Source organism: Pyrgilauda ruficollis, unplaced genomic scaffold (genome assembly GCF_017590135.1).
Source record: "Pyrgilauda ruficollis isolate IOZ18807 unplaced genomic scaffold, ASM1759013v1 scaffold139, whole genome shotgun sequence".
NCBI classification, from domain to species: domain Eukaryota; kingdom Metazoa; phylum Chordata; class Aves; order Passeriformes; family Passeridae; genus Pyrgilauda; species Pyrgilauda ruficollis.
The window spans coordinates 793137-800628 of record NW_024512432.1 but is presented as its reverse complement, the minus strand read 5'-3'; the positions used below and the strand labels follow the sequence as shown (position 1 = coordinate 800628).

At 43.6% G+C, this 7492-nt stretch overlaps 1 long non-coding RNA gene across 1 annotated transcript; it reads left to right on the top strand.

The window, feature by feature from the left end:
• The first annotated feature begins 5971 nt into the window (after positions 1-5971).
• LOC121349367 lies at positions 5972-6701 on the top strand. The gene is made up of 3 exons (XR_005954522.1): positions 5972-6239; positions 6376-6438; positions 6576-6701. It is a non-coding gene; the product is annotated as an uncharacterized LOC121349367 (long non-coding RNA).
• Positions 6702-7492: the final 791 nt, after the last annotated feature.

Genomic DNA, 7492 nt, shown 5'->3' with positions numbered 1-7492 from the left:
CAAAATTTGCAGGAACAAAGGCTTCTTAACAAGGAAACTGCATCTTGGAGATCTCTACCTATTTGCCAAATTTTATTAGAATTGGACAATCAAAACACATTAAGGAAGCACATATGTACACACACACACACACAAAAGTAATTTTGAAAGGAAAAAAAATCCCAGTTATTTGTGATTTTCCATCATTTACTGTCAATCCATTTTCAGGAGATCTTAGTATGTTTTTGTCTAATAAATGGTAGCAGTTGTAAAGAGGAAGAGCCTCAGGATATAGCCTGTAGTGACAGATCTTCACTCCCTTGGTTCTTAGATAAATCTGGGAAGTGAGAGAGAGTGATCTTTTCCCCCTAACTTTAGACTTTAATGTTGGCAGCAGCGTGGAAAGGGGTTAATTGGAATGTCTTAAAGGGAAAAAAGGCTTCCTCCATGCAAAATAACAAAGTTTCAGTGGTATTGTGTGAAAGTGAACAGCCTTTCCTGGCAAGGAACCCAAAAGTAGCTTCCCTGGCAGGAAAGGAGCTTACTTTAAATTGAGATTCCTTTAAACAAGAAGTGAAAGGTTGCTTAGCTTATCAGTCAGACCAAGAAAACCAAGGGTCCTTTGATAAGGATTTTCACAGACCAGTAGAACATTTTCCAGAGGCTTTAGCTTGGGCTCTGTGTTTTTTAACTGTCTGAAGAGTCTCCTTTCCTACTTTTCACTCGGTGCCTCTTCCTTTTGTTTCTTCTTGCTGCAACAATATCCTTTATTTTAGTCTGTATTTTAGGCTAAAAACCTCTTATCTCTTGGTGCCTGGTAGCAACTCCATGACTTCCAAGGAACTACACCAGTTTATACTAAAGATCTCTCCTTTTTTCTGTATCACTGGATAAAAATGTGAGTGCTTTGGAATAGACAGAGTGGGATGAATCTAAATATGTTTCTGTTTGGAGAAGGAGCCTGGAGAAGAGCAGAGCTGTGCTGTTGACTCAGGCAGGATGGGCAGTCCCAGCACAGATGGGGCACATCAGTGGAAGCTGGGATGAAGGAAATGCAAAGAAGAAAGGCTGGGAGTGATATTATAGCATAAATAAAAATGGGAATAAAGCATCCTGTGCTGTCAGCACTTAGAACCATCAAGAGGAGCAAGTCAAAACCCAGGCAGTTCTCAGCCTCTGTTGCCTGCAATGGTCCTTGGGCTGGACCCACCAAGGGGGCTCACTTTTGCTTCCAGTGACTCAGAATAAAGGCACCTCTCATCCTCCAACTGTTTTAGAGGATGTTTTGGACAAAAAAAGGACAAATATTGTACAAATCAAAGGTGATTGTCAGCCCAGAATGTTTCCCTTTCTTTCTTGTCCTCAGAGCTCTCTTTGAGCCTTTGAGATGTTTTTGCCTAGTGGAATTCTTGAGCAGAGAGGGGAAAAGCAGTTCTCTTTTCAGAACTGGGGAGTGGGCTGCTTTTTCAGGAAGATTGAAGGTAGGGTTTAATTTTATGTGGAGCCTCCCATCCGTGAGGCACACTGTGGTGTTTTATACGGTGATGTGATAAATATAGAAAGGTGACCTAGCAGGCAGAACAGAGCAACCACTCAATCACTTCACACATAGAACACTGGACAGTAAATGAAGGGCTTCAGTAGCAGCAGGGCTGGGATTCCTGACCTCTGGCAGCTCCCACTGGGGTGATTTTAAGGAGTTACTGATTTCTTTCCACTCTGCCCCTTATCAGAGGGGACAGCTCACTGCTGGCACGGGCAATGGAGAAAGGTAACTTTAAATCATCCCCACATGCCATTCCTGAACTCAGGAGTTACAGCCAGATTGCAGCATAGGAAAGCTTTCCTACAAACTTGGTCCAGCACTTAAAAGCCTTTTAAATGACCTGAGCTGATGAGTGGTTTTGCTGTTTAAATCACGTGTACTACAGACCTTTATGGAGCTGTAAAGGAAAATAGATACAATTCTGCTCTTTTTATTGTATTTGTCTGTAAGGTGTTAGATTCAGTAAAGCCTGCAAAGGACAAGGAGTTAATCTACTGCAGAAGATGAAAGTGGTGTTACCAGAACATTTGCCTGTTGCCAGCCCAAAGCAAGGTAAAAATTCTTGAGAATGACCAAAAGAGGCTGAGATTTTAGTCAAGTTTTAGTGTTCTATTCTAGTGTGATTGTTTTTTCAGCTTTCCCTAGAAGGTTTCAAGAAGAAGGTTTAAATAAGTTATAATGTGTGAGCCTAAAGTTTGGGAAGTATTTTTGTTTTTAGTAAAGAAAATGGAAAATCAGCTCCTGTATTTCTTGTAGGCCAATTAGAAACACCATATCCTATGGGGCTGAAGGATGGCTTCATCCTTCACAGGGAACTTCCTCATTTGCTATGGGTCTGAGGATGACTGAGAGGCACTTGATTTGGTTTTTGATACCCACAAGGAAGTTTTACGTCACCTGCTCCTGTGGTGTTTCCAGGTAAGATCTCTGCTCTGCTGTGGAATGAAAGGACACACCAGGAAGCAGTGCCTAGCACTCAGAAGTGGCAACTTCTGCTCTTTTTCCTGGCTGAGTGAGCACCTAGCCTCACCTCCTGCCAGGTGAAGTGACACACTTACCTCTCTCCTTCCCTTACCTGGCTGGCTGATACTCCTTATCTTCTTGCTCCTTTTTTCCATCACCTCTGGGTTTTTTTGCACTGCCCTGGTTGGCTCACCTGCACCTGCTCCAGCAGCTGAAGCTGGACAATTCCCTTCAGCCAAGTCCACTCTGCCACTGTCACACTGGGGAAACAAGACCCAAGTGTAAGCTGGAAGTGAAAGGAATCAGCCTGTGTACCAGAGCTGAACTACACTGTGTTTCTGGTTTGAATGTAGAGCCCAAAAGCTGTAAGCTGCCACTCACCTTGCCCAGGGTTTGAATTCCCTCTTTCTCCTGTGCTCAGTTCAAGTTTCAGTTGTGTGTAGAATGAAGCCTGTGAAAAGACTCTGGTGTCAAGTGTCTCTTCCACAAAGCAGCAAGGCAGCAAGTAGTAAATTAAGGGACTAGAAAAAAGTTTCATGCTACACGGCACTCTAGGAGAGTCATTAAATTAGAGCCATTTTATTTACACTGAATAGTGATAGGCTAAGTCCTTTCTTCATTTGAAATGAAAATAGATATTTTTTTCTCTAAAATGCAGTTCTTTGCTAATAAGAATCCAGGGTTACAAAGTCTAATTATATGAATATTTAAATGAAGGACATGGGACTCTTCCTCAGGCTCTGACATGGGATAACCAGGTGAAGGATGCTGGCAGGGAATGAAGCAAACAGGTGCTAGCAGTTACAGATATTTTAAATTTGGCTTGAATTGCCTCAGATGATGAACTTTCCATTTGAGGCTGAATGCTACACTTGAGTTTTGTACCTCATCCTGTACCTTGTCCTGAAGTCAAAACCAGCTGCACAGAGTGGGAGGCTGAGGGCAAGGTGCAGAAGGACCGTGGGAGGGCAAAGATTCCACATTAAAGCTGGAACAGTTAAGAAATGCAGGTAAGGACTATGCTTTAATTATACTTGGGTCATGATTACTTCAAGTCACTGAAAGCAGCAGAATGCTTGGGGCCCTGGGCTCGTGGTTGTTCCTCAATAACTTCTGAGTTCATCGGCTGAACTCTGCCCAGTCGATTAAACTCACACAGGTATCAGAGCCTCTGCAAATATGTGACACTGCACACAACTTGAGGCTCAAGGAAAAGCCTTTTCACAAGGAAAAGTCCCAGTGAGGGCTCACATGCATGTGATAGCAACCTGCAAGGATCAGGCTCCATTTCTACTTGGGCACTTGCTTTTCTTCCCATTCTTCTCTCCTGCTTTTCCCTGCAGGGTGGAGAAATAAAGAACGTGAGAAGAGAGCAGACTGCTGAGACCAGACAATTTAAAACTGCAGTCTCTTGCTTCTAGCTGCTCTGGGAGCTCTCTGAATTTAAACTGAGCTTAAATGAAGCTGCTGGGAAGAAATGCAGGTCAAGCCTAGGAAAGCATAACCCTGAGGAATGAGGCTTTGGCTTTGAGGGAAAATAGTATTACTGGTTAGACTTTGCAAAATGTGCCACGATTTCATTTGGGAAATAAAATGGAAAGAGGAAAGATTGAAATGCTTTAATTATGCTGATCTTGACAGTGTGTGTCCTGTCAGAAACTATATTGGACAGAAGGAAACCTGAGTGTTTCTTAGTCATCAGATGCTTTGCAGTTTTTAATTGTTTTCTAAGTGAAATGTTGTGTTGCTGGGACAACTGTATGGCACCTCCTGGAGCCAGGGGTCATTAATACTGAATATTCCAGTCTGGGCAAAGGTATGCAAACCAAATAAATTGATAAATAACTGTATTTTTGAAGTATTTCTCCATATAGTTATCACTCAAAAGTGAAAGTGCAGTATAAAACCTCCAAAAGAGTGGGGAGCTAGGACATAGATCCACCCCCATTGAAGTGAGGAATTTCAATAGAAGCTGTCTTCAGCTTTGAAATTCAGGGCTTAGCTTTTAAAATGGATTTTAATCATGCCTCTACAACAGCATGGTATGTATGTATGCTTGTCTACTGTCTTTGAAGTCATAAACACTGATGACCTTGACTAACCAACAGAAAAGAAGCAGGAAACAACTAAGAAAAACATCTTTATACATATTTCCCCACTTGGTTTCATGTGCGTGCTTACTTCTGTGTAACTACACCGCAAACTTGAGGTGAATTTCAGGTATTATCCTGCAATGTGTTGCAAACAGGCTGGAATGTAAATGAAATCCTAAAATAATACCAGATGTAGTGTTGTGGTCCTTTTTGAAATGCAGATCAGGACGTTTGGCCAGCCTGTGCTGTCCCAGGGGTTTCTGGAGCTGCAGGCCCTGTGCCATAGCTCAGCCCTGGAAAATGCCAGGGCTGTGTCACATCCTGGAACTGGAGCTCTCAGGGCAGCCTCCTTTAACTCCACTGGCATTTCTAGGTACATTTATACACTCGAAGCCAAACACGTGTGTGTTTGTCTGCACAAGGTCTCCCTTTTCCTCCTTTGGTGCATAGGACTGGAAGTTCCTGCTGCTTCTAGTTTTCTTAAAAGTTGCCTAGAAGTTGAGCAAAAATATTGCTGTGGTCGTTTCCCCTCTTAAGCAGCATCCAAGGTATTGTTTCCTCTGCTTTTCCTTTTCCCAGGAACAGCAAGCTGCTCTGTTGAATGGATTTCTCCATGAGGTTATTTTGCAGGTCAGGAGGTTAGCTCACTTTTGTCTTTCTACTCAGCTGCTGCAGAAGAAATCCTCTGTGTGTTCTCCTGAATTGTAAAGGCTGGTAAGAAAGAGAAGCCAAAGTCATCCATTAATCCACAGGCAAAGTCCTATTGAAGCTGCTGCAGTGAAAGCTCTCACATGCTGCCCTGGAAATAACCCCGGCCGTGACGTGGTGAGATGACCCTAGGTAAGGTCAGAAGCTCAGTTCTCATTTTCATTTAAGCTTCTGTTTTTTAAACAGTATTTGGGATTGTGCCCTGTGCTTCTGCTGAGCCCTTAAAGCAGCTGGAGCACCCTCGGGAGAAGGGGACTCGGGACAGGCAGGGGTTTATCTGCTAAACTTGCCACTCTCTCCTCTCAGCTTACTGTTGATTTGGCTGAAATATTTAATGACCATGGCCCCATGTGAGAGCAACAAGTGGTATCAGGACTTCAGCCTAAGCTGCTTTGCAGAGACAAAGCACCTGTTTTAATTCCTTCTGGAAATGGAAGCGATTTGGAAGTGTCCCAGCAAATTGAAGGCAAAGTGCTATTTCTTGACTGCCTGTACACTTTCTCAGGAAGCGTGTGAATTGGAAGGATGCGTGTACAGAGCTCCTGGGCAGGATTTTCAGGAGGGCTAAGAGAGCTGGGGGTCTCTGTCCTGGCATCCTTGGCAGGGTTGCAGCTGTAGTGCCAAGATGCATTTAGTGGAAAGATAGTGGCATCAACTGTTTGTCTGTTCTCTTCACAGGCACTGATACAGTAAAATGTGATGTGTGGGGTTATGGTTAGGCTGGATGCACCTTCCCCTGGTCCTGCTCAGCGTGCCCTGGGAGCAGCTGGCAGCTGCCAGGAGCAGCGCTGTCCCTTGGGATCCAGCTGCTCGCTCAAATGCTGACCGAAGGCGCTGCTGGCTGCGCTTGTGCTCGTGTCGTGGAACGAGCTTCTGGAACGAATTCAAGGAAATAGAAGTGACAAAAACTACTGACAGCATGGATTTGGAGTGTTCTGTGGGGTAATCAGGTAACATCGGAGCTCCTTGGAGTAAGGAGCTGTGATTTGGAGCTGAATCAGCCATTCTCATTGACTTGCTTAGGGAACTGATTTTCAACAGGATATTACTGATTTTTACTTTTCATTTTTCATTTTTGTGGTGCAGCTCTTGCCTTTTCTGGGTTTAGGGAGTCATGCCAAGCAAGTTGATTTTCATTGCATTTGAAAGGTAAGGGAGTGCTGAAGTGTGCAACCTCCTTCCCTTTCTCCCTCCCGCCCTCCCTCCCTCCGTATGGAAATGTGTTTTGTGTGAATCAATGACAGAAAAGCAACCACTGAAAATATATTCCCTTTCTTTCTCTGCAGTCATCCCCCTCCCCAAAAACTTCTCTAAGAATGTGACTAAAACCAAAGCACTTTTTAAGTTACAAAGGAATAGTGTTGAGCTGGTGAAGCCAGCTGGAAATGAACATAGAATCCCAGAATTGTTTGGGTTGAAAAAGACCTTTGAATCATCAAATACAACTGTTAACCTAGACATGGAACAGGATTATCATTTTATTGAAGATTCAGGGTAGGTTTAATTGCACTTTATTTGGCACACATAGTTTTAAAGCTCGTCACCTCAGAGTAGGAACAATTTTATGGCATGTGCTAATTATACAAAATTCACAAACACTGCTTCTTTTCATTTTGATTTTTCACAATGTGTTTTTCAACTATAATTTTCACACCTCACATTTCTCAATCCAGTTTCCTGTGTCTTGTGGTTAAATCTTGACCATAAATCTTGCTCTGCTTTGTTAAAAATAATAGGTGTGCTATATTTCTTCATTTAACAACCTGCTAGATTAATAGTGGCTTTAAAACAATTAAATATGGTTGTGCAGTTTAATATTCCCAGTTTTAATGCACCATGAAGGAGAAATGAGAGGCATTGTCTTTTATGGAGTGCTTGGGTTTCACGTACAGTCTGGCAATCTTTGGCAGCCTTGGTGCTGGGATCTTCTTCTTACACGGCTCATGCCAAGAAAAGCTTTCAGTGCAGGTTTGGAAATCAAATGGCAAGTCACTGGGGGCAAGCACAGCTCAAATTTAACGGGGTTATCACAGCCAAAAAGGCTTTGGGACCTTTGGGATGCACTGCTGGAGCTGTGGCTGGGGCAGCTGGAGGAGGTGGCTTTGGGATGCACAGCTGGAGCTGTGGCTGGGGCAGCTGGAGGAGGTGGCTTTGGGACCTTTGGGATGCACAGCTGGAGCTGTGGCTGGGGCAGCTGGAGGAG